At 46.2% G+C, this 26097-nt stretch overlaps 5 non-coding genes across 5 annotated transcripts; 3 read left to right on the forward strand and 2 right to left on the reverse strand.

Annotated features, from left to right (window-relative positions):
* The first annotated feature begins 5727 nt into the window (after positions 1–5727).
* trnaa-cgc (transfer RNA alanine (anticodon CGC)) lies at positions 5728–5799 on the forward strand. The gene has a single exon. It is a non-coding gene; the product is annotated as a tRNA-Ala (tRNA).
* A 1157-nt stretch (positions 5800–6956) lies between these two features.
* On the forward strand, positions 6957–7038 carry trnas-aga (transfer RNA serine (anticodon AGA)). The gene has a single exon. It is a non-coding gene; the product is annotated as a tRNA-Ser (tRNA).
* Positions 7039–20304: 13266 nt separating this feature from the next.
* On the reverse strand, positions 20305–20376 carry trnaq-cug (transfer RNA glutamine (anticodon CUG)). Its single transcript has one exon. It is a non-coding gene; the product is annotated as a tRNA-Gln (tRNA).
* Positions 20377–20840: 464 nt separating this feature from the next.
* Positions 20841–20912, reverse strand: trnaq-uug (transfer RNA glutamine (anticodon UUG)). The gene has a single exon. It is a non-coding gene; the product is annotated as a tRNA-Gln (tRNA).
* A 2772-nt stretch (positions 20913–23684) lies between these two features.
* On the forward strand, positions 23685–23756 carry trnag-ucc (transfer RNA glycine (anticodon UCC)). Its single transcript has one exon. It is a non-coding gene; the product is annotated as a tRNA-Gly (tRNA).
* Positions 23757–26097: the final 2341 nt, after the last annotated feature.

The following is a 26097-nucleotide window of genomic DNA, read 5'->3' on the forward strand; positions in this document are numbered from 1 at the left end:
TCAGGATGTCTCTGTGGCGCAATCGATCAGAGCCTTGCGCCGTTACCGGAACATCAGTGGTCGAGGCCACTCATAGTCTCTGGAAATCCTGCTGCTGTTGTTGTCCGGTGTGTGTGCTCCTATTTTATTTACTGAAAGCGATAACCACATATATAAAATAGAATACTATCACCACTTGCCTTTCTTTGCATGCAGTTTGCCATGAAATGAATGGACAGAACATGGAATATGAAACCAATGCAAACTCTCATTTGGCACCAGTATATCAAACGTTTGTTCTTCAACCAATACGTGTTGCGGCGGTTCCATCGGGCACCAGCTCCTCTGTGCCCCCTGGTGGCCGGTAGGTATAACACAAGACCCAGCTCCTCTGTGCCCTCTGGTGGCCGGTGGATATAACACAAGACCCAGCTCCTCTGTGCCCTCTGGTGGCCGGTGGCTATAACACAAGACCCAGACCACCACTGTCCTCTGTGGCAGGTGGCTGATTTATTGACTCACTGTGTCTCTCTCTGTCATTTTCCGACCCAGGAATCCGGATATTTCGTTCACGTCATCGCGCAAGTTAAATAAATTCACAACTTGACATCCTCACGACTCGGTTGACGGCATTCCCGACTGCAGGGAACAATCTTAATTTGGGTAGTTAATGATCATTCCGTTTCAGTCTGCAAGAATGTGACAAGTGATTCCGATTTAAATATTCTCTCTTTAATTTGACATGGATGCGAATTTCCAAAAGTGTCTTGTTTCTATTCAGGACTAATGCGCAGTCTTGCGTTTGGTGAAATATTTTGTTCATCCGCCTTTACGTCGTCCTTTTAAACTAATACTCTGAGTTTGAAAGTCTGTTGTTGCTCTCTGACTTAAACTCCTTAAATTTTACAGGTCAATGGTGTGAGACCCACAGACAGTCACGTCTCCTTTTCTCCCTGACGCAGCTCCCCACAATGAGAATAAATGGAGGAGAGGACAGACATATCTTCAGATATTTCCTGAGGAGACGAAGGTCCTTTAACATCTGCCGGGCGATGCTGAGGATGTTCTACGAGTCTGTGGTGGCCACTGCTATCATATCTGCTGTTGTGTGCTGGGGCAGCAGGCTGACGGTAGCAGACACCAGCAGAATCAACAAACTTATTCGTAAGGCCAGTGATGTTGTAGGGATGGAACTGGACTCTCTCACGGTGGTGCCTGAAAAGAGGATGTTGTCTAAGTTGCATGCCATCTTAGTCAATGTCTCCCATCCACTACATAATGCGCTGGGTGGGCACAGGAGTACATTCAGCCAGAGACTCATTCCACCGAGATGCAGCACAGAGCGTCATAGGAAGTCATTCCTGCCTGCGGCCATCAAACTTTACAACTCCTGCCTTGGGGGGTCAGATACCCTGAGCCGATAGGCTGGTCCTGGACTTATTTCATAATTTACTGGCATAATTTACATACTACTATTAAACTATTTATGGTTCTATTACTATTTAATATTTATGGTGCAAATGTAACGAAAACCAATTTCCCCCTGGGATCAATAAAGTATGACTATGACTATGACTAGATACAAAAAGGATGAAAGGGCGTGCGTAATAATCGGGAAGAAAAACTGAGGTTAGATGAGCGACCACGATCAAAATGAATGGCGGAATTGGCTCGAAAAGCCGAATAACCTACTCCGACTTCTATTTTCAATCTTTGAACGTCCAACCTTTGTGCTCAGAATGTCAGACAGAAGATATCATCGTTCATTTGACAGTGGTGACGTGGCTCAGTGGAGGAGCGCATGTGTGAGGTCCCGGGTCCAAACCCCGCATTTCCACATTGTTGTTTGTGAAGTTTGAAATCTGGGCGGAAAATCCCAGATGAAGAAATTTCCCGCACTATCGTTGGCCTTTCATTGCCGTCGTAGAGACGCCACGATAACCCTGTAACCCGTGGGATAGTTAAGAATGGTTCCTTGCCGCATATGAGTCCTCGGTAGTGGAATTCTAAAAACACCCCCACTTTTAGGGAAGGGACGAAAGCTCGGCCGTGGTGTTCTGAACATTCCAGCAACAACTACAATTCTCATTGAAACCTACTGAATGTGGAAGAACCAAGATTATGTGGACGTGGAGAGGATGATTCCTATGGTGGGGGTGTCCAGAACTAGAGGGAACAGCCTCAAAATTGAGGGGAGACCTTTTAGACTGAGGTGAGGAGGATTTTGTTTTAGCCTGAGAGTAACAAATCTGTGGAATGCTCAGCCGCAGACTGCGGTGGAGGCAAGTGTATGGGTTTGAGTGGGATCCGGGATCAGCCGGGATGGAATGGCGGAGCAGACTCGATGAGCTGAATGACCGATTTCTGCTCCTATGTCTTATGGTCTAACTAAATCCCGATGAAGGGATGGTTTGAGGTACGTACTTGCAATGCGGAAACCAAGTCAACATCTAAACCCGCGAGTTCCGTTCACACGGAGACGAGGTGAACTTCTGGTTCAGCTTGGAAATCCAACATTCATTCAATGATCAGGACAGGATTAGAACGTTAATGGGACCTCGGGATTGAACGTCGTGATTCCCGAGTGTGGCTCAGAATGTCGTTATTGATAAGAAGCCCCACAAGAGGGATGAATTGTCCTTGCTAGCAATTAAATGAGAGAAACCCCATTCACTGGCAAATATCGGGAACGAAGTGCAAGATGGGATAAAGCATAAACGACACGGAGAGAATAACTGGGTGGTCCAGAAAGTAAGGAAGAAAGAAACGAAAGTGGAGACAGAACTAAGGACAGAAAGTGAAGTAAGTGGGTAGGAATAAGGGGGAAATGGAATTGATGCAACATGGACAGACACAGAGGGAGATCCAGACATATACAGAAACAGACAAGACCTAAACATATACAGGCACCGACACAGACATAGACAGAAACAGACACAGACAGAGATGCAGACATCATACAGGCATAGACATACAGACACAAACCCAGACATGTACAAACATAGACAAGACAAAGACAGATACAGGCACCGACACAAACATAGACAGACAGAGACACAGACACAGACTGAAATATAGAGCCAGACATATACAGATACGCAACAACACACACCCATACCAACACACACAAACGCAAACACACACACAATGATACGCGCGCATACACAAACAAACGCAAGAGGTTGCACATCATTCATGGGAGAGCAATGCTATTTTTTTTCCCATAGCAGAGTGGCGCAGCGGAAGCGTGCTGGGCCCATAACCCAGAGGTCGATGGATCGAAACCATCCTCTGCTATCTCAACTGCTAACAACAACAATTTTCCGTCAGTGCACTTTAAAACACGACGGCATCCCATCATTGGTAGATGCAAGGAAATCCATTGGCTTTCGGCTGGAATGTACCTTTATATGTTATCCTTTTTAATTTTTGCGGAGGTTTCTGTTTGGTTGGAAAGATTAACAGATTGAGGTATCTTAATGTCATCTATTCTCTGCAGAATAAACCCGTGTCTTGTATATAAAAAAATGCTGGAAACACGCAGCGGGTAGGCAACATTTGCAGAAAAAAGAGATTTGATGTTGTCGGTGGATGCCCGTTCGTCCCAACTGGAAAAGAGAGAAAATAAACAAAATGCTGGAGGAACTGAGCAGGCCAGGCGGCATCTGTGGAAGAGTACACACCCCCGCTTTCCAAATCGTTCCCTGCATCGATTACTCAGACAATAAATCCTGTTGGGGAATCTTCTTCATCCCAACGCACAATCAGGGACAAACGGGAGCGTGTCCTCTGGGCAGTGCTCGACAAAGAAGCAGCTGAATCGGAAAGGATTCCCGAGATCTCGCCGGTCGCAGAGGGAGAAAAGTAAAATGTCTGAAAAGTGTCGGTTTTGCAGTCCCCGAACGAATGTTGATTTGACCCCGTGAAACGTCGTGTGTTCGGACGTCTGAATGACAGATTTATTTTCGCGCTGGTTTCTCATCACTGGTTAATACATCCGCCCGTCACGGAAAATGATGGTTTCATTTCCCCGACGAAGAATTAGTTTTGCTGTTTCCATATTAAATGTGATTTCAAACGGAATTTTCAAAGCAAAAAGAAAAGTGTTAAGGAGGTTAAGTCGGAATTTGATGGTGAAATGATCGGTTCATCGGGGATGTGGAACAGTCCGGTCTGCAGTGACCCCGGGAAAGGAAAATCTCGCGATCGGTGTTCTGCTTCTTCAGATATCCTCTCAGCGACTCTGTATCTCAGCGCCATTCAGTGTAACCCTCAGTGACAGGGTCCCATGTTCGCTAAAATATTTCCATCATCTGCCTCTGCTACACTTTAAACTTTAAGCAAAGGCCGGTCTTACGCTCGATTTAAGGAGTACGGTTCAACGAGTTAGAAAGGAGGAGGAGAATGAAACCGACGCCTTCGCCGAGCTCAGGCCACCCGCCAGAGACTGAGTGAGATTCTCTCCTCCAACTCCGCGCCCAGAGCTCAGGGTGAAAGATCATCGCCCTGAAACGTGAACTCTGTTTCTCCCTCCACAGACGCTGCCTGAGCTGTGGAATATTTCCAGCAGTTTCGGATTTTACTTCAGCAATTGTCCTGTTTTTGCCGACCCCGGGATCGATACACTCCCCATACGTCCCGTGACACAGTGACCACATTCCATGTAAAATGCCCTTGTTCCTGGCCTGCCCAATTGTGAGGAGTGTGTAGTCGTGGCCAAGTCGTTTGCAGATGCGATAAGAATTTATTGGGAGTTCCCCGCGAAGCTTCTAAATCGGACAAATATTTGTTCCTCACGTTTTCTTTTTATAGTGTCCTCGACTCTCTGATGGAAATCATTCATTCACGCAGATTGTGAAAATCGGTGTCCTAGCATCGACTACTAGTCAACATCGTCCAACGAAGAAATGGATCATTTAATCCTTTTTCAGTCCCTGTCTTGGTGGCCCAATCGGTGAGCGCGTTCGGCTGTTAACCGAAAGGTGGTGGTTCGAACCCACCCAAGGTGTCTGGTAATCCAGCAGCAGTTACTGTGCATTTCATTGTCTGCTGGGATAGTGGGGGGGGGGGGAGGAATGGGGGGATGTTCCCTTTCTGCTGCCGTACAGAGTTCAGTGGGGATTTAAATTGTTTTATTTTTGCCAGATACAATATGTGACAAAAAGCTTCTCTTTCATACTTTTCATAGACATCAAACTCTTACTATCTCTTCTTTCAGTTGGTCCCGACGAAGAGTCTCGGCCCGAAACGTCGACTGTACCTCTTCCTATGGATGCTGCCTGGCTTGCTGCGTTCACCAGCATTTTTTATGTGAGTTGCTTTCATAGACATCATATCATGACGCAGAGCATTGTCTGAGAACAAGGTTCATCATTAATTAAATGCAGAATAAAGTGAAACAGCCACAGAGAAAGCACAGTGCGGGAAAATAATAAGGTGGAGCGTCGTGACGAGGGAGATTGTGAGGCGTCCATCTTTTTTAACGAGGAGACCATTCAAACTATGCTTCAGAACGTGGCACATGCTTTATTTTCCGTGATCATTCTGCTGGAGTCTACTTGGTTTCATTCCACAAAAAAATTATCATGATGCTCGGGAAGAGAACTGAACAAGGATGAAGTATGATCGCACTGGATGGTGGAGCAGACTCGGGGCCGAATGACTGTGGCCATCAGCCATTGTCTGTGTTTCACTGCTCAGTTGTGATATGCAGGAAGGTTTGGACCTGAACACTTCTGTATTTTAAGTGGGGATGTAGCTCAGTGGAAGAGCGCATGCTTCGCATGTATGAGGTCCCGGGTTCGATCCCCGGCATCTCCACGCGCGTGGTGAGCATTGAATTTTGAACATTGCAAAACTCAATCCCAATCGTCAGGTTTGCAGTCATCACAATGACGGTACCGCGATACAGCGGCACACATAAAGGAGGTAGAATGATGCTTTGAGTCTCAACGTGGACAAGACCAAAGAGATGATTCATTTGGAAGGTGCAGGCTGACCGCTCATTACCGCAAATAAACGGCTCCTCAAGAGAGAGAGAGAGAGTGGACCACCAAACCCGCCCTCTGAACGCCACAGGGAACAGCAAGAAAGCGCACCGGTGTGTCCACTTCCTGGCTTCAGTGAGACTTCCCCAACCCCTCTTCAATCTGTTTTTATTTCACAGGAGCATCATTGAGAGAGCGCTAACCAGTTGCTAAACCGTCTGGTACGAGAATCGCAAGACATCCGACGGCAGGACTCTACAGAGGAGAGAGAGAACTGCTGACAGAAGCTCACTTTCACATTCAGACCCAGTGATTTGCGGACTATTGAAAACTGACGGAATTCTGACCTTCATTCGATCATATGGACGGATTGGGAGGTGAACGAGACTCGGGATTGGACAAAATAAATCCTGGACTGTGGGTGTATTCTCCGGTTCACTTCAGACTGCGGTCGCTGCTGGTCACGTCGAGACTGACCGACGTAGCATCCACAAAATGCAGCAGGAGCTCAACGGGCATCTGCGCACGAAATATGGACTGTTTCCTCCTCCTCAGAGATGCTGTCAGACCTGGTGACTTGCCCCGGCATTCTGTGTTCTGGATTTGCAGCATCTGCAGAATCTCCTGTGTTTATAAACTAAATAACAGTCAGCAGACAAAGAGAATCTCCCGCTGTATATTGTAGACCACATCCATGGCTACAACTCGAAAGCTTATAAAGAAACTCCCATCGGGGTCTTCTTACCCGAACAGCTTCTTAATCCCCCCACAAGGATTCTACATCTCCCGATCCTGCTCTGCTCTGACTGAGACTCCATCCAATTCAGTGACTGATTTCCTGGTGAAAGGTCATTGAGCTGAACGCGAATTCGGTTTCTCTCTTCACAGCCGCTAACAGATCTGCTGAATATTTCCAGCAATCCCCGCTTTTAGTTCAGGATCAACCCCGTTCATTTGACTCCGGGATTTGAATCCAGCTGTGAAGAACTTGTAGTCGTGGCCGAGTGGTTAAGGCGATGGACTAGAAATCCATTGGGGTTTCCCCGCGCAGGTTCGAATCCTGCCGACTACGTCTTTATATCGGTTTTGACTCCCTGATCCCTCCCAGGGATACAGATTGTAAAAAGCCAGTCGAAGCACCGATCTCTGTTCGCCGCCTTCAAAACCAGGAAGTGTCCATGTGTTTTGCTTTTATTCAGGTGGCCTCTACTATGCAATCGGTCAGCTGCTGTTCGGCTGTTATCCGAAATGGTGGTGTTCCAAACTATCCAGGCACGCTTTTGATCCAGTGGCCTTGGCTGTCCGTTTTGTGCCGTCCGTGCTGTGCCTAATACATTCATTTAAAGATTTAAAAAAATCCACATATGGAAAACAGAACACTATCACGACCTGCCTTGCTTACATTCATGTTGACATAAACTTAATATATTGTACATGGACGATCAAACAACAGAAACTCTTACAGGGCACCAGTGTATTTCATGTTTAATTTTATGTTATCGCCAGTTGAACCAGAGGGATCAATTCATTCAACCTCACTCACACCAACACTGTTTCCACAACTCACTTTCAAACTCGACATTTCATGCTATCGACAATATTCCTTTGTTGTTATTGTTGTTATTATTATTATTATTATTACAACGTTTGTACTTTCTGAGCTCAAGCCAGTAAAACCAGAAGTCCGGGTGAACTGAAGTGTAACAGCGACAGGGGAAGCACAGTGCAGGTAAATAATAAGCTGCAGTATCATAACGAGGTGGACTGTGAGGTCAAACGTACACCTTATCGTACTAAGAAACCATTCAATAGACAAAACAGCTGGACTGAAACTATCCATGAGTTTGTGACACGTCCTTTCAGGCTTTTGTGCTTTCTGCCCGATGGAGGAGGGAAAGGAGCGGGGTTGTCTTTGATCAGGAATCTGTCCGTTCGATATGACCGGAAATTGAATTTCCTGCAGCGGAGTCCTTGAAACTAACGGACTTGTTGGGACTAATGTTTTGTTTTTCATTTGGCCAACACTGCACCCAATAATTAAGAAAATTATTGAGAAAACCAGAGTAGAGAGGAAGAGGAAAATCCCCTTCAGTCACCCACCCAGAAACAAAGTTAAGACAGGTGACCATTAAATAGGAAAGGTATGTCTTACTTTGGAAATAGAGCCGAACAACTAGAACAGAAACTAATTTCCCAGATAGAAACACCTAAACAGAATAGAGAGGGATAAAGTTCGAAATTATAACTCCACAAGGGATAACCACTCGGAAGAATAGATTCGTAACGATCAGTTTGATCCAGACGCAACACTCACCCCAACCCCCCAGCTTCCCCCCTTGGGAAAAATGCATCCCCATGGACACAAGTACTCTTCCCGACAGGGTGCCAATCTCACCTCATATCACCAGCTCTAACTCCCACCACCCACCGGACATCCCATAACCCTAACCCCCAACCTAATCCTAACATCCAAAGGACCACACACTCTAGTTAGCCTTGGACACACCCCAGCAAAGGGACCTACTTAACACTGGGCCCCATGCTCCTTTTCTCCCCTCCCCCAAATGGGGAGGCCTGCATCCACTTTCCTCAGCCATATCCCTAAACATAAAAACTTCACCCATCCTACACACCCCCATAAACCTGAGCCCTCTCTCCACCGGGGGCCAAGTTCACGCCACTTCATCATCAGACCGGGTGCTCTTTCAACTCCTCCCACCACCACAAAGTCCTGTGGCCCCTCCACCCAGCCATACACCTAAGTATAACATCTCCAACCCTCCTGCACGCCCCCATAAACGCGGGCCCTCTCCCCATTAGGGAGCCAGTTTCACCCCACATCACCAGCACCACGACACCTGATAAACATTCCCAACCCTACACTTCACCCTAATTCTAACTTCCAATGGACTGCGCACCCAAACTAAACCGGACAGCACCCAAATAACCCAAGCCACACCACACAAAAGGGCTTACCTGACAGTCCTTTGCCCTACCCCTAAACCTAACATCTCCAACCCTCATACACACCCCCTTAAACCCAAGCCCTCACCCCATCAAGTGGCCAAATTTACCTAATATCAGCAGCAGTTTGGTTCCTGTTTCAGCCCTGCCCCCTATTGCAAGATCCCGCAGAAACCTTCACCCCGTCCCCTAAATGCAGTTGCCACCCCATCCCACCTCCCTTCGCCGTGAATCCTCCACCCCCATTACCTAACTCTACCCCGGGTCTGTCCCTCCCCACAACTCCCCTCAATTAGCTACTGCACAGCCCCCAGATCACAGCACCCAGTCCCTATAAAACCCCCACCCCCAAAACACTATCCATAAGCAATAACTCCACCATTTTAACTTAAACTCCAGCACGGAGGTTAACGAGGAGGAAGATCCCAATAAAGGCAAGTCGGGGACCGAGACGATGACAACGTGGGCCAAAATCAACGTGGCAGGGTGAAGTGATACTGCATCTCCAGTACGAGATCTACAAACACTAGAGGGATAGTTTGCCCACTTCCCATATACGCGCATCCTGACCCATCTTCCGCTCTTTGCCCATTCTCCTAATCTCTTTAAGTCCTCCTGTAGACTCCCTATTTCCTCAAAACTACCTGCCCCTCCACTATTTCTGCATCGTCTGTAAAATTGGCAACAAAACCATCAATTCCACCGTCCAAATCATTGACATGTAACATACAAATAATCGGTCCCACCACAGACCCCTGTGGAACACCACTAGTGACTGGAAAAGGCTCTCTTTACTCCCTCTCTTTGCTTTGTGCCAACCAGCCACTGCTTTATCCATGCTGGTATCTCTCCTGTATCACCATCGGCGCGTAGCTTGTTAAGCAGCCTCCTGTATGGCATGACACCTTGTCAAAGGCCATCTGACAATCCAAGTACACAACATCAACCGATTCTCCTTTGTCTATCTTGCTTGTTATTTCTTCAACGAATTCCAACAGTTTTGTCAGGCAAGATTTTCCCTTCAGAAAACAATGCTGATTGCGGTCTTTTTACTCTTGCAGTTCCTTAGCTGTATCGAAAATGGTTCAACATCTTCTGACCCTATGTCACTTCTTTCTAATGCTTTGATTTCATTCTTTACCAACAGGGCAACACCACCCACTATGCCTTCCTGCCTGTCCTTTTGATACAATATGTATCCTTGGATATTAAGCTCCCAGATATAATCTTCTTTCAGCCATAATTCAGTGATGCCTGCAGCATAATACATGCCATTCTGTAACTGTGGTACAAATTCACTAATCTTATTATGTATACTGCACACATTCAAATACATCAACTTTAGTCTTGTATGCTCATTTTTTGATTTTGTCCTCCCTTTATGTTGCAAATCACCCCGTTGACTGCAATTTTGCCCTACCATCAGCCTTTCCTTACTAAGAGTCTCTCTACACATTGACTGTGTTTGTAAACTACCTCGTGTTCTGCACTCTCACTCCGTTTCCCATCCCACTGTCAAGTTAGTTTCAACCCATCCGAGCTGTATCTCTGGTTAGTGCAGAAGGTGGTGCTGAGGTATAAGACCAGCAGTGACCTTATCGAACCATGGAGCAGGCGCAAGGGTCTGAATAGGCTGAGGATCAGGAGCAGAAGCAGCAGAGGACAGTGACGTATCGGGGGAAGAAATATTGTTCCGCATCATAGCAAACAGATAATTCACCTGGCGCTGATAAACACATCCAGGCCGGTTCAGAGGAGGATGGGTGGAAACAGCAGAGACTCTGCACATCATTTCCCAATCTCTCTGGCTGCGGGAGGATTGAAGGCTGCTGACATTGTGTCCATGTTTACAAAGGCAAATGGGGATGGGCTGAGTAATTACCGGCCAGTCAACTTCCAGGCAGTGCTCAGAGGATTGCTGGAGATAATTCCGAGCGACACCAGGAATCATTGCTGAGAGAAGATTTATTCTCAACATCGGAAGGTTGGATGTTGTTGGATTATTTTTCAGGAGAGTTGATGAAGAGAGTGAAGTTTAATCCTGGCAAGTGTGAGGTTAAATGTGAAGGGAACATACACATTTAATGGCAGGACCCTTACAGCATTAACGCACAGTTTGATCAGGGGGTCTAAGTTGCAACACAGACAGGCAGAGTGGTAAAGAATGTGTACGGTATGTTCGCCGTCATCATCAGAAACACAGAATACAAGGGTCAGGAAGTCCGGACTCAGATGTAGAGTTTCTGTTCAGGCTACATTTGGAGTGTCGTGTGCAGTTCTAGTTGCAGGAGGAATGTGGAGGCTTTGCAGAGGGTTCAGGAGAGATTTATCAGGATGCTGCCTGGCCTGGGGAGGATGTGCTGTGAGGACCAGAAGGACAAAATTGGATTGCTTCCTCTGGAGCATTGGACCTGAGGAGAGACCTGACAGGATTTGATAAAACTCTGAAAAGCATTGTTAGGTTCCACAGTGCGCATCTTTTTTTTTCTGAGAGTTCACACATCACATACTCGAGGACATAGCTTTAAGGGGAGAGGAGTAAAATTTAAAGTAGATGTTTTACAGAGTGGTGGGTGCATGGATCACACTGCCTGGGATGGGAGTGGTAGCAAAGTTGTCAGCTTTTTAATACCAGATCAATTTGCAGGAATTGGGGGATATGGATCCTGTGCAGGCAGAAGGGATCAGTTTAATTTGGAATCATAGTCGGCTGAATGTCCTGTTCCTATCCACAACTGTTTGATGTCTGTACAGTGTGCTTGATGTCATCCACATGGATGTCAGCGACGTGTTAGATAAAACCCACAGCGCAGAGCGATCCCATAGGATCTAAGGCAAAGTACAAATGGATCCCACTCTGTCTCGGTGAGAGGGAGTGAGGGAAACTCTGCTGTCAGTGTGGGCACCTGATGAAGGAGTTTGCAGATGTGACAATACTTGTCCGTGTGGGAGATCGTGAGGAGGGAAGCTGAAGACTGCAGGAAAGGCCAGTGGATTGAGCAGGTGGGCAGGCAGGAGGCACATGGAATTTAATCTGGGGAACTGAGGAGATATAGGTGGGGAAGACAAACAAGGCCGGGGACACACAGTACATGGAGGAATATGGAGAAGTGTGCAGGGGCAGAGGGTCCCTGGAGAACATGAGGACACGTCCCTGACAGCAGTCAGCAGTCAGTTGATGGGTGAAGAAGGCATAGAGCAGACCTGCATTTGTTGTCTGAAGGCACAGTGTGCCAGAGCAGGGAACTCTACTGGAAATGCATAAACGGAAGTGGGATCTCAGATGTAGCACTGGTCACCACACCACAGGGACATACAGACACACACACATCCGAATTGTGAGCAGGAGCTCCCATTCAGACCCTCCTACCTGCTCTGTCATTTAATGAGGTCATGGCTGGTGCCACTTCAATATTAAACTCCTTGTTCCTGTCTGCCTGCCTCCACCGCCACCACCATCAGAGACTATGAAGTTTATTTCCCAAACTGTACTGTAGTATCTGTACAATTGTAATTCTGCCCATTGTAAATTAGCACCTGATGTAAGCCCCCATGTCAATTTTTGGAATTGATGGCTTCTTCTCCTGATCCGATACTGGGAGAAATGTTAGTGGATACTGTAAGTCTTTTGAGTACCTCGTATCACAGACGAGGCAGCACAGCTCCTGTTCCACTCAATGAACATGACCCTTAGTTATGAATGCATGCTGGGGCTAAACGGTCGAGTTGTTGAGTGTGCTGTAAGAGGTCTATACATTTGGAAAGTGGGATAACAGTGCAGTCTCTACCCTTCAATTGTACTGAGTTTGATTCTGTTTACCACTTTGATAAGAAGATTAGAGCTGTGAAGGGAGCACTGGACTGCACTGCCCAGAGAAATCACACTTGCCAATGGAACTGCTTTGAACGATGGCAATAAACTTCTCATCATGGACTGCATAAATCCTCAGCTCTGAAGCTGTTTCATGAGGATGAGGGTGAAGTCTGTTACTGCAACTACGGGGTGATGAGATCAGATTTAGGTAACAGTACGTGCAATGTCCATGTCACCAGTGATCCTATAACTTCTGTTAATGGCACTTGCAGTATTGGATGACAGGCTCACTGCTGTTTGCCAAGGGTATCCTCTTTGCCTTTAAATTGAGTCTTTGGCCTGAACAAAAGCTGTCAAATATTTATTGATATTTGGAGTCTGTAGCAGAAAATACTAACACCTGCCAGCATTGAAGCACGAAGGAGACTGATGATTGTAACTGGATTGTAGTGTTCCTGTTCTGGGGACCTACCAGACGGGATCGTGAGAACATCAGTATGACCCCAGTGTTGCAGTGATCGGCTAACAACACTGCTGTAGTGCTACATGATACAAGTCTGGTCATCAAAGACATTTCTAACAAAGTGGCAGCAAGCTGCATCATGGCCTTTCAAATCTGAACAGCATTAAACTTCCTGTTGGCCGAGAGCCGTGGAACTTGTGCAATTATTGGACTGAAATGATGCAAAGCATCTTTGATATATCTGAGAACACCGCTGATTTTATCAGTGCGGATCCCGTTCGAACAGGGGTGTCAAACTACAGGCCCGCGGGATGATTTGTGGAATAAAAGTACATTCACGACCATTTATTATGCGTCTGTACGGCAGCCGCTCCAGCTCCCACCGCTGTCTGTGCCGCCTGCTTCGCCGGCAGCTGTTGTGTGTACTTAGAAAACAATAGGCGGCAGTTAACCGCCCGCTGTGCATAAGCACCTTCCACCCTGCTCTGAAGACCACGAGGGCTCCACTTACGTCGTCAGACACAGTATGAGCAGTCAGAGTACTCAGGCAAGTAACACCTGTAGCAAGGCTGCTGTGGTTCAAAATGCTTTGCAAGAAAATAAAAGTTGTCATCGAAGGTCAGATATTCAACGATAATTGGAAAGCTCGTTTCTTCTTCTGTGAGGACAACAGCAAACCTGTGTGTCTGATCTGCTCGCAACAAGCGGCTGCGGCAAACGACTGCAATATCAAATGACACTATGAGACGTCACACGGAGAAAACTATGACATGTACGCATGGGGATGTGGTTTTCTGGGAATCACAGCGGCAGGTGAGCAGGTAGTGTTGAGCGGAAAGTAGAGATGAGGTTGCGGAACGCAGCCACGTTAATGAGCACGGTGGCACCGAGAGGCTGAAGTGTGTTTATATCAGTGCAGGGTGCAGAACTGTTAAGGCAGACGTACTTAGCGCCTGAATTAGCACATGGCGCGGTGATTCGTTGATTACAGAGATCTGGGTGACAGAAGGACTGGACTGGTTTCTAACCAGTCTAGGATTCATATGATTCAGACAGCCCAGAGGAGGCTAAAAGAGATTCCGGAGCAGCTCTGCTGATGAGGAACAATGTCACAGCGGCAAGGAAATCTCGCTGGCACTTGCAGTAAGCCAATGTCACAGCCACGGATTCGGCAACGCAGTAGATCGGGCAATTGCGCTCGTGAATATGCACATGTCAGCTAATTATTATTTAATTGCGATAGTACTTAACTCCATTCATTCCATCGTACAATTTGCCGAGACTTGAAACAGTGCAGCAGCGCTTCACTGCCTGTTTGCATTCGGCCTTTGCTGAAAAATTGGACAGTCGGGTCAATTGACTCTGAAGACGAGCGGTATTCGTTTTATTCTTAATTGTTATTTTAAGCAGCAGTGTTGGCTTCATTCACCATTTGAGACTTTTAGCTAACGGCCAGAGTGTTTATTGCTTCCTTTTCCCTTTCACACTGTTCACATTAAATTCTGTGAAATATCGATCTGCTTCAGTGTCTCTCACCTCACACTTGGGCCATATCCAAAGCCGGTGACAGTAAGTCTCAAACCACACAATGATGGACCCAGCAGAGAGAGAGAGCAGCTGACCTTGGCCATGAGATTCATTGGTCAGAGTGATTCGGCGAGGCAACAATGTTCCGTTAGAATTCCTATGTATAAACCCCTTTCTCTGTCTCCATCGTGACAGAAGGATCTTGCAAAGTTTGAACAGTGACGTTTTGACATTGGTGGCGTCAGGAGAGGGTAACTTTATTCTCAGTGCGTCTCCAGACTCTACATTCCCAGAGTCTCGAGTCTACATATCTAATTCTCTAGTCTATATTGAGTTGCTTCAATATCCATTCTAAGCTTTTCAAGTCACAAATACCCAGGTTCCCAGCTTTGTGGTTCCATGTCTCAGGTCTGCATAACAAATGAGCACTTCAAGTAAGCTCTTCAATTGATTCAACAAATCATCATTGACGTCAGTAGTGTAAATTCTGGAAAAGCCATACTCCAAAAGCTGATCCCTGACTGGAGTGTGCAGATACACAAGTAAAGTAACCTCATGATGAAAGTCATGGTACAGTCATGGTGCAGACTGGGAAAACTGAATTGTCATGTAGCAAATTAAACAGATCTATAGAGAAATAGCTAGCATAGCGATGAAAGAAACCTACCTATGCTGTCTTGATCTGGAAATTGAGTTCATATTCTAATTGCCTCTGGAATAAATTGTGAAAGATAAAACACTATAAGATTTGAAAAGGTTCCTTCTCTTGGTTTCAAGTTTCATGTTTTCAAGGTTTCCCAAGGGCTTTTCTCTATGTTCCTAAACGTTTTATTTTTCCGGTTGTTTCCAAGGCTTATTCATGTGCTCAGGGTTTCTCAATGCCCTCCCCACCTCGTGAACACCGAAGTCTCTCTCTCTGCCCCGCCTACGGGTTCTTGATCTCAGTCTACTGGGGTTCCCAGGTGTCTCAGTCTCTCGGGATCGCCGAGTCGACCTTCCTCTCGAGTTCCTCGTGCCTCCCTCTAAAGTTCTCTAGGTCTCTCGAGTCATTCCTGGCTCTCGCGTTTTCAGGTTTTCCTGCGCCATCAGGTGCCAGCTATCGGGAGGGGGTGGTCCTGTAGTGACTGCTTCAGGCATGTGCGGGGCATCAGAGAGCATTGGGCTCTGAGGTTTTTAGACCACCAGAATTGTTTAATGTTGATTAACAACAGTTATCAAAGGTTTAACAGCTCCTTTCGTCTTTCTCGAGCGACTCGCTCTTTGTCATGTGGTTTCCTGTGCTTTCTGTTTCAGTTTGTTATGTTAATTTTCATAGGCTCCAGGATTCTGTTATTTTATTGTTGAAGCAGATGCCCGATCTGCTCCAACCGGAGAGTTCTCATTTTGAAAATGATCCCTCTGACGGTGTCACTTGGTCGAGCTACCTCTGTAAAAGCTCTTGTTTCTGTCTCTGCATGGCCGTCTTTGCCTCCGATATTGGCAGTGCACACCATGGCAATTGTCTACCAGCATCACTGAAGGACATCTTGGGCAAGTCTCTCATCGGGGACTTCTAGCGCACACAGGTTATGGTGCCTCAGGGGATGCGCATAGAGAGGGGGGTCCTGTCGCAACCACGGATTCGGCAGGGCATCAGATTCGGCATTTACGATCGTGAATATGCAAGTGTCAGCTAGTTATTATTTCATTGTGATAGTATTTAACTCCATTCATTCCGTCGTAGAATTTGTCGAGTCTTGGACACAGTACAACAGCTCTTTTCTGTCTGTTTGCATTCGGCCTTTGCCGAGAAATTGGCCAGTCAGGTCAATTGACTCTGAAGACTAGCGCTATTCGTTTTATTCTTAGTTGTTCTTTTCAGGCGCAGTGTAGGCTTAGTTCACCATTTGAGGGTTTTAGCTAACGGCCGTGTTTGGCCTCCTGTTCAATGTTTTCCTTCTCCTTTAACACTATTCTCATTAAAGTCTGTGAAATATCAACCTGCTTCAGTGTCTCTGACTCCGCACTTGGGCCATATCTGAACCCGGTGACACAGAAGGCAGGTAGAATTTAGGAATAGGATAGCTGTAATCACTGTGAATCGATTACACTGTCAACTTCCGTGTAGCCCGGAAGACAGGCGAACAGATAAATCGGCAGATCATAGGCTGATGTAAAAACAACAGAGGAGCTGCAGCGTTTGAATAATCTGCCCAGAATAACTGGGACACCCTTACAGTCCCAGGTTTGATTGGACATTTTTTTTTTTTACGCGTGTTCAGGAAGAAACAGTATGTAGATGGTGCACCGGGGAGAGAGACATACCTGATTGGCATTGGAATAGGGCCCAGCAAGATGAGTTTCACTGGGAGAGATTTAATGATCATAATTCTGGAGGTTGTCAGATGGTCGTTGAAGAGGACATGATGGGAACTGCATGTGGATGAACGTAAACTTAGGAAGGCGAATTGCAGCCGAATTGGGCAGGAATCGTAGAGAGCGGTCTGAGAGCTGAATGTGTTGGTTAAATCCATGCCTGGCATGTGAGAGTCTCTGACAGTCCAGCCGGTCAGATTTCAGGGCTTCCCTGTCCCTCTGAGGGAGGAAGAGAAGTCTGGTGACATTCAGGAGCTCAGAGTAATGAGAGATATTGCATTTATTTTTTTTTAAATAAAAACCGTCATATGTCCTGTTTAGCAGCACAAATTGGATGGATCTAGGGGGAAAACATAGTACTACGGAAACAGCAGCACCACTCCAGGACAAAGGCGGGAGTGTTTGCATAGTTAGAAGGTGAGATACAAAATGAACACTTTTCATTGGTGTTTACCAAGGGAAACGTCAGGGAGGAAAGCGAGATCAGGAAAGGGTAGGCTGATATTCTAAGATGTGTTGATTCTAAGGAGGAGATTGTGTTGGGTCTCTCAAAGAGTGTTAAGGTGGGTAAATCCTTCGGGGGGGTTTAGTTCATTGGGGGCCACAGACCACATGCATGCAGACATGCAGTTTAAACTGGCATCATGGTCAACAGACACAGAGTGAACCGGGGGGACTCTTCCTGTGCTGTACTGTTCACTGTTTATTGATGAATGATCACAGCACCATTGGGCAAAGGATCAAATGGAGAGAGTGACGAAACCCTTATTTCTGCTTTGACTGTGGTTCTCATCTAGGACACATAGCCTGCCGAGCTGATGGGAACAACCATTCAGTGTGTTCAAAGAGGAACTGGACAGGTCCTTCGAGGAAATAGCATGCCGAGCTGTGGGAAGAGACTGGGAAATGGACAGTAGGAATGTAGTACCAAAAGCTTGTATATAATACATTGGTTTACTAGTCTACCCCATTCCACAGTGATCTTTTGTCCACTAATGGTCTGAAAAACTCAGTGTAGTCTCCAGGAGACTTCTAATCTACCCAAGTGTATATGGTCAGTTCGTGTAATAAGGACACACTTCTGTAAAGGTCTGCCACTACCTTCCAAGCACACTGAGCTGCCGGAGCACAGTACAGGTCAGTAAAGACACAGACCAGCACAAGACTCTGATACAAGTACGAAGTTTTATCAAAACGTTCCACCAATGACAAAAGCACAGCACTCTACCTTTGACCTATAGACATCATCAGCATCTTACGGTAAGGGCAAACGCATTTACAACACGAGGCACCGCACTGTAAGAAGATACATCTTTACAACAGCCCGCACCGCTCTGTAAGGGCACAGACCTCTACAACTGTTGGCAGGAAGTTATTAAGAAACAGGCCTTGATAATCGTTGATACAAAGACTTTCACAGTGACTGACCAGTACTGAAGTGACAGAGATTGTTATTATACGTAGACACTTAACTGGCTTTGCGCTGTGTAATCAGAGAACTGTAACATTCCTGGAAATATCTTACATTTAACAATAATAAACCCCACTTTGTTCTCCACTCTATGACAGGGACACAGACCCCAGCAACCACAATACAACTCTGTGGGGACACAGTTTTCCAGTAGCATCCATTTGCTGTACAGATAAAGACAGACATGACACAGTGAAGACACGATCAAACACAGACCAAACTCCGCACACTGTACACCAGCCACTTGCAACACTGAAAACACACAAAACAAAGTAATTTGCAATATATAGACCTTCGGTACGGGGACGTAGACCTATAAAATTCTCAGCGCTGTGTGAGTGCACACAGACCTGAACCCACCTTACATTGTACTCCACCGTTGAAGACTAGTACAACCCCAGCGCTTCAAGCACTGAAACTTGTACAACCCTGATAGTGGAGAGCAATACGTGGCCACGGTCAATCACCTCCCTCCAACTGGGATTCTTTCAGGATGGAAGAGAGATTTCACGAAGAGGAAACTGGAGATATTGTGTGCTTCACTTTGCAGAGGTTTTTTAAGTTTCAGCAGGAGAAAAAGGAACAGAAAGGTAGGAATGTTATAGAATGTTGTAAAAGCAACAGATAGTGTGTGACTGTAGTTTCCACAATGTTGACTGGGTTCGTACTGTAGAGGCTTAGAGGAACAGAATTTGTTCGCACCCCGAAACGACTTACCAACATTCACAGCCAATTCTACGCAAGTTTGTGCAAATGTCGTTTCGAACGTTGACAAACTTGTGTAGGTGTACAGAGATTATCCTGACTGGTTGCATCATGATCTGTATGGAAACACCAATGCCACTGAGTGAAGTGGACCGTAAGAAGTTGTGGATGCAGCCAGTCCAGCATAGGTAAAGCCCTCCCCACTATGAGAACATCTGTACGGAGCATTGCCGAAGGAAAGCAGCATCATCATCAAGGACCCCATCATCCAGGCGATGTTCGTTTCTCGATGCTGCCATCAAGAAATTATGCGAGCCCTCACGTCCGATAGTACCAGGTTCAGGAATAGCTATTACGCTTCAACGATCAGGCTTTTAAAACAGGGGATAGTTTTACTCACCCTAAGGATGAGCTCACAATATAACTCTGAAAATCGTCTTCTCCAGATAACAATGAAATACAGAATCAAACAGCAACAATATCGTTGAATGAAAAGTCATCACCTCTCGCACGCAAGGAAAAAGAATTGGAACTCGCAAACCCCAAAATCCCAACGCCACCCTCGCACAACTGTAAGTGATCTCCCACCCGTACACAACATCTGAAATATCAAACCTCTAATCTCCAAGTTCCTCCTACACAGAAAACAGCGTCAATATACATCAAACACCTGACACCTCGCCCGCACATAAAAATCTAACAGATCTAACACGGCTAACACAGAAAAAAAAAACGCCAACAAGAATATTAGCCTTCAACACCACCCCCACTCAGAAAGTAGCAAATAGCCAAGAATGTAAACACAGAGAAAAAAAAAACCTTAAGGAGACCAATATAAATTACCGTCCGCACTAACTATCTTGCATATCTTCGAACTTCGAAAATCAGCGAGGACGTCATGGAGTCCTGCCGTGGGGCCTTCATAGACGAAGACTGGGCTCTTTCTCTTTGCTGGAGGCGGCCCGACGCACCCTCCCATGGGGAGTGACCAAAATTGTCACATACAAAACGGGCACCTCACTTGACAGAATAAAGAAACAGGTTCCACCGAGACTCGAACTCGGATAGCTGGATTCAGAGTCCAGAGTGCTCACCATTACACCATGGAACCACAGGTATTTACTGTGAACGATCGTAAGAAACTGAATCGCAAGCTAGCGTGTAGTGACACGTGTGAACTTTGACAATAAATTTATTTTAAACATTGCACTTCCTAGAGCAGGTTTCGTGAGGAGAGATTGAGTATGACAAGAGCTTTTCCCTTTGGAGGGAAGCAGGATCGTTAACAAAAAAAAAACATAAAAAAAAAACAACTGGAAGAGACCAATATAAACTACCGTCCACACCAACAATCACATATGCCTCAGAATTTCGAAAACAGCCTCTGTCAGCGTCAAGGAGAGCGACAGCTCAAACTCAGTCCTTCCGTGGGGCCTCCCTCCACCGAGACCCGACCTGCCGACCTTCGGGCAAAGCGGCCCTTCGACCTTCCCCCCCGACGCGGAGTGATCAAAATTTTCACGAACAATCCAGTATGTTCACAAATGGACACGTCACTTGGCAGAACCAGGAAATAAGTTCCACCGAGACTCGAACTCGGATCGCTGGATTCAAAGTCCAGAGTGCTCACCATTACACCATGGAACCACAGGTATTCGCTATGAACGACCACAAGAAGATGCATCTTAGGGTAGTATGTGGGAACACGTGTAAATTTTGACAGTAAATTTAAGTTGAACTTCATAAATGATGTGTTGTGAGGACATGTTGAGGATGGGAATAGTTTTCTCTTTGGAGAGAAGCAGGATGAGAGGTGACTTAAAAGAGGTATATAAGATGCTGGAAGGCAAATATCGAGTAGACAGAGTATTTGTCTGGGAGCGGAAGTGGCAAAACCGAGTTTAGATAATTTCAAGGTGATAGAGGAATTTAAAAAAATGGAAAATGCTTTAGATTATTTTTTTTTATACACAGAAAATGAATGGCATTCGCATCTAGGGGTAGTGTTAGAAGCAGATATATTCGAGACATTTCAGAGACCTTGCACTGGGGCATGAGCCTTGCACCTGATGATTTTCTGTGGGAAACTATTTTGACAGCCGTCATTGCCAAATAAGGACACAACCTTGGGGTATTTATTAATCTGAGGGCAATCTGATGAGAACTCTGTTTGTCAGGAAACGGGCAGAGTGGAGACTGTGAGCTGCTGAGATTGGGTAAACTCACATCTGACCAGTGGGATTCATTTAAAGTTGAGCAGTTCAGTAATGTTGAAAATTCAGCCAAAAAGGAAAATGAATCTTGAGGAAAGTTTAGGAAGTGGATATTGGACAATGCCCTCGATAAATAGACAGCAATATGCAAATTAAACAGAGAATCTGTAGTGCCGAATGATGCTGGTGAGTGGGAATGATTTAGCAAAGCAAGACTGGGGAAATACCAATGCAATTTGCACACACATTAAAAACAAGAGGGACATCACAGAGCAGGTCGGAAAGTAGAACAACTCAGGGGCAGAGGAGAGAACGTATGCTTGGAGCCTGAGGAAGTGGGGAAAGCACGAAATGAATATTTCACATCAGTATTCCTCAAACAAAAAGCGATGCAGTAAAGAATTTTCAGAAAGGATACTCTGCTATTCCAGTGCACGTTGACAACAAGCTGCGGGAGCGTTGGGACTCTCACCAGGACTGGATGGGATACATCCCCGGCTATTGAGTGAATGAGGCAAGATAGCAGATATCTGGAAACTTCACAGAGATCTTTGTAGTCTCTTTTTAATTGCACATTTTTTTATTTCAAAAGTACTTTATTCAAAAATAAAATTATGCACAATAAACCATTCAATGACTCTCAATCCTTCAGAGGTGTTTCCATTCCAGGCTCCATATTTGCACTTTTAGCCACCCAAGTGGCTGTCTGTTGTTTACTCTTTCCACACCATATTTGAGGGGCATACTCCCCGCTCCCGACCCCTCCCACTCCCGCGGGAGAAGAACCCTAAACAGTGCTCCATCCCCACCGGGCCCTTTGCGGTGGCTGCACCGAGTTTCAGTGCGTCCCTCAGCACGTACTCCTGCAGCCGAGAATGTGTCAGTCGGCAGCATTCTCCCAAGGACATCTCTACGTTCTTGTAGACCATCAAGTTTCGGGCCGAGCAAAGAGCGTCTTTCATTGAGTTGATAATCTGCCAGCAGCACCGGATGTTGGTCTCCGTGTGCGTCCCCGGGAACAGCCCGTAGATCAGAGAGTCCTCTGTTACACAGCTGCTGGGGATGAAACGTGACACTAGCCCGTCCATCCTCCTCCACACCCTCTGTGCGACCTGACAGTATGCAAGGAGGTGGGTCACAGACTCTCCCTCACTGTAGTCCTCCCGTGGGCAGTGGGGTGTGGAAACGACGTTCCGGGCGTACAGGAGGGATTTGACTGAGAGAGCCCCTCTCACCGCCAGCCAGGCGAGGTCCTGGTGCCTGTTGGTGAGATCTGGCGACGGGCCTCCAATTCCTAATGTTCTCCCTTTCCCCTTCTGATTGTAGATGAGGGTGATGATGCCCTTCCTCATGGACTCTGACTTGCAGCCGGCCAGAAGCATGGCGTTGTACACTTCCAGCAGGTCTGAGCCCATCCAGTTCCACAGAACCGAGTACAACTCAGCCGGTAAGCCGTCGCTTCAAGAGTTTTACTCGACTCAAAGGAACGGACGGAGCCTGTCAGCTTGCCCAGGGTCAGTGACTGGTCCAGACTCTCTCGCATGCCGTCGTCTAAGACCTCTGATAGCGGTCAGGAAGCTGCGGGAGGCTGTTGAGCCTGTGACCTTTTCGCCATACAGACCGGCAGAGAAGGTCCTGCAGATCCTCACTATGTCGGTCTGCGAGGGCGGAACTGAGCCGTCCTCTTCCATAAGGTTGTGGATCACAGAGCTCCCCCTGTGCACCTTCTGGAAGAAGAAGAGTGAGCACGTCTCGTCCTGCTCCAAGGTTTGGACCCTTGATCGGAAGATGATCTTGGAGGATTCGGCGGCGAGGTGCTGGGCTTGCCGGCCCTTCACCTCTCGCAGTTCCTCCCTGATATCCACCCCGTTCGACTGGAGAAGAAGTTGCTGTAACTCTCTCTGGAATTTACACAGTTCCTACTGCTCCTGCCTTGCTTTCTGGATACCCCTGCCCATGAAGAACCTGTTGATGTTCTCCTTGATGGCTTCCCACCAGAGAACCGGGGAATCAAAGAAGGCTTTCAAGATTCTCCAACCTCTATCCTCCCTCTCTAGTTCCTCGATGTTCTCTGGGATCAGCAGCTTTACGTTCAGCTTCCACGCAGAGTGAGGAATGATCCGACAGAAAGCAGCTCGGGGACTGATCGAGTCACATGGAACTATGGGAGACACCTCAGTACTCCAAACATTTGCAACGTTATTGAGCGATGGTGGTATAGTGGTGAGCATAGCTGCCTTCCAAGCAGTTGTCCCGGATTCGATTCCTGGCCATCGCAGGTTGTACAATTTAGAGTACTTAACAAATAAACCTCTGACATAGACACGATCTACGTAGAACTGCAAGGGCCAATTAATCACGGTGTGAGTGTAAAATTGATTCATTAATTATCATTCACTGTCTCGTGCATTAGGAATGGAATTAACATCCCTCAAGAGTTTCCCGTTAAATCCTTTTCAGAATCTATTGCATATTCTACAAGAAAGGACACTTCACAGGAAGGATCGGCAGAATTTGTAAAGCGTTGCCGGCCGGGTTGTTGCCTGATTAAAGTGTTTGAGCTGGTTTGCCTTCTTTGGAGTGTTAGAGCCTGAGAGGAAATTGACCGAATTATGAAGTATAAAGCTATGAGAGACATAGATTGGGCAGATAGTCAGAATTGGTTTCCTAGGGTAGGAATTTGATATTCTTGCGGGGACGAAATTTAATGTTGAAGTGGGCGAGCGTTTAAAGAACTAAGAACATAAGAAATAGGAGTCGGCCATTCGGCCCATCGAGCCTGCCCCGCCATTCAATAAGATCATAGCTGTTCTGTCCTTAAACTCAGCTCCATCTACCCTCCTTTCCCCATAAACCTTAATTCCATAACTATGTAAAAACCTATCTAACTACATCTGAAATATATTTAGTGAAGAAGCTTCAACTGTTTCCCTGGGCAGAGAATTCCACAGATTCGCCACTCTCTGGGAAAAAAGAGTTTCTCCTCATCTCCGTCCTAAATCTTCTCCCCTGAATCTTGAGGCATTATCCCCTAGCTGTAGTCTCACCTAGCAATGGAAACAACTTTCCTACTTTTATCGTATCTATCCCGTTCAAAAGTTTGTATGTTTCTATAAGATTCCCTAATATTCTTCTGAATTCCAGTGAGTATAGTCCCAGGCGACTCAATCTCTCCTCATAGGTTAACCGCTTTATCGCTCGAATCCTGGTGAACCTCCTCTGCACTGCCTCCAAAGCCAGTATAACCTTCCCCAAATATGAAGACCAGAACTGCATACAACACTCCAGGTGCGGCCTTACCAGTACGCTGTGTAGTTGCAGCATGACCTTCCTGGTCGTGAATTCAATCCCTCTATCAATGAAGGCCAACATTCCGTTTGCCTTCTTAATAACCTGTTGTACCTGCAAGCCAACTTTTTGCGATTCATGCACAAGCACTGACAAGTCCCTCTGCACAACAGCATGCTGCAATCTTTCACTATTTAAATAATAATCTGCTCTTCTATTATTCCTTCCAAAGTGGACAATCTCGCATTTACTAACGTTGTATTCCGTCTACCAGACCTTGGCCCACTCATTTAACATACCTATTTCCCTCTGCAGACTCTCTACATCCTCTGTACAATTTGCTTCTCCACTCAATTTAGTGTCATCAGTAAATTTTGCTACGCTACACACAGTCTCCTCTTACAAATCATCAATATAAATGCTAAACAGCTGCGGGCCCAGCACCAACCCCTGCGGCACCCCACTCACCACTGACTGTCAACCAGAGATACATCCACTCAGACCAACTCTCTGCCTTCTATTGGTTAACCAATCCACTATCCATTCCAATACACTTCCTCCGACTCCAGGCATCTGTATCTCATTTATAATTGTCTTGTACAGCAGCTTATCGAACGCCTTCTGGAAATCCAAGTATACGACATTCACCTGTTCCCCTCTATCTGCTGCACTCATTATTTCCTCAAAGAACTCCAGTAAGTTTGTCAAACAGGTCTTGTTCTTTCTGAATCCATGCTGCGTCTGTCTAATGGAACCACTCCTTTCTGAATGTTTTGCTATTTCTTCCTTAATGAAAGCATCAAGCAATTTCCCGACTACAGATGTTAAGCTAACTGGCCTAACTGGCCCGTCCTTTGCCTACGTTCTTTTTCAAAAAGTGGCGTGGCATTTGCTGTCTTCCAATCCGCTGGCGACCTGCCCAGAGCGTGGGAAATGTAGGTAAATGATTGGCAACACGTCTGATGTAACTTCCGCCAAAGTCATGCCCTCAGCACCCTGGGATGCCTCCCATCAGGACCAGGACTTACCTATCCTCAGGCGCTCTAATTTGCTCATCACTATCTCTTTAGTGACAGTGATTTTATCAAGGTCCTCACCTCCCATTTCGTCCATAACATCATTCTTTGGCATATTAGTCCTGTCCTCCACCGTGAAGACCGACACAAAATAGTCGTTCAATACCTCAGCCATTTCCTTATCACCCAATATCAATTTCCCCTTCCCGTCTTCCAAGGGACCTACGTTGACTTTAGCCACCTTACTTTTGTTGGCTGTTTTTATATTTTGTGCTAATTTACTTTCATACTCTATCTTCCCTTTCCTTATTTCTT

The sequence above is a fragment of the Mobula birostris genome, chromosome 28 (genome assembly GCF_030028105.1).
Source record: "Mobula birostris isolate sMobBir1 chromosome 28, sMobBir1.hap1, whole genome shotgun sequence".
NCBI classification, from domain to species: Eukaryota; Metazoa; Chordata; class Chondrichthyes; order Myliobatiformes; family Myliobatidae; genus Mobula; species Mobula birostris.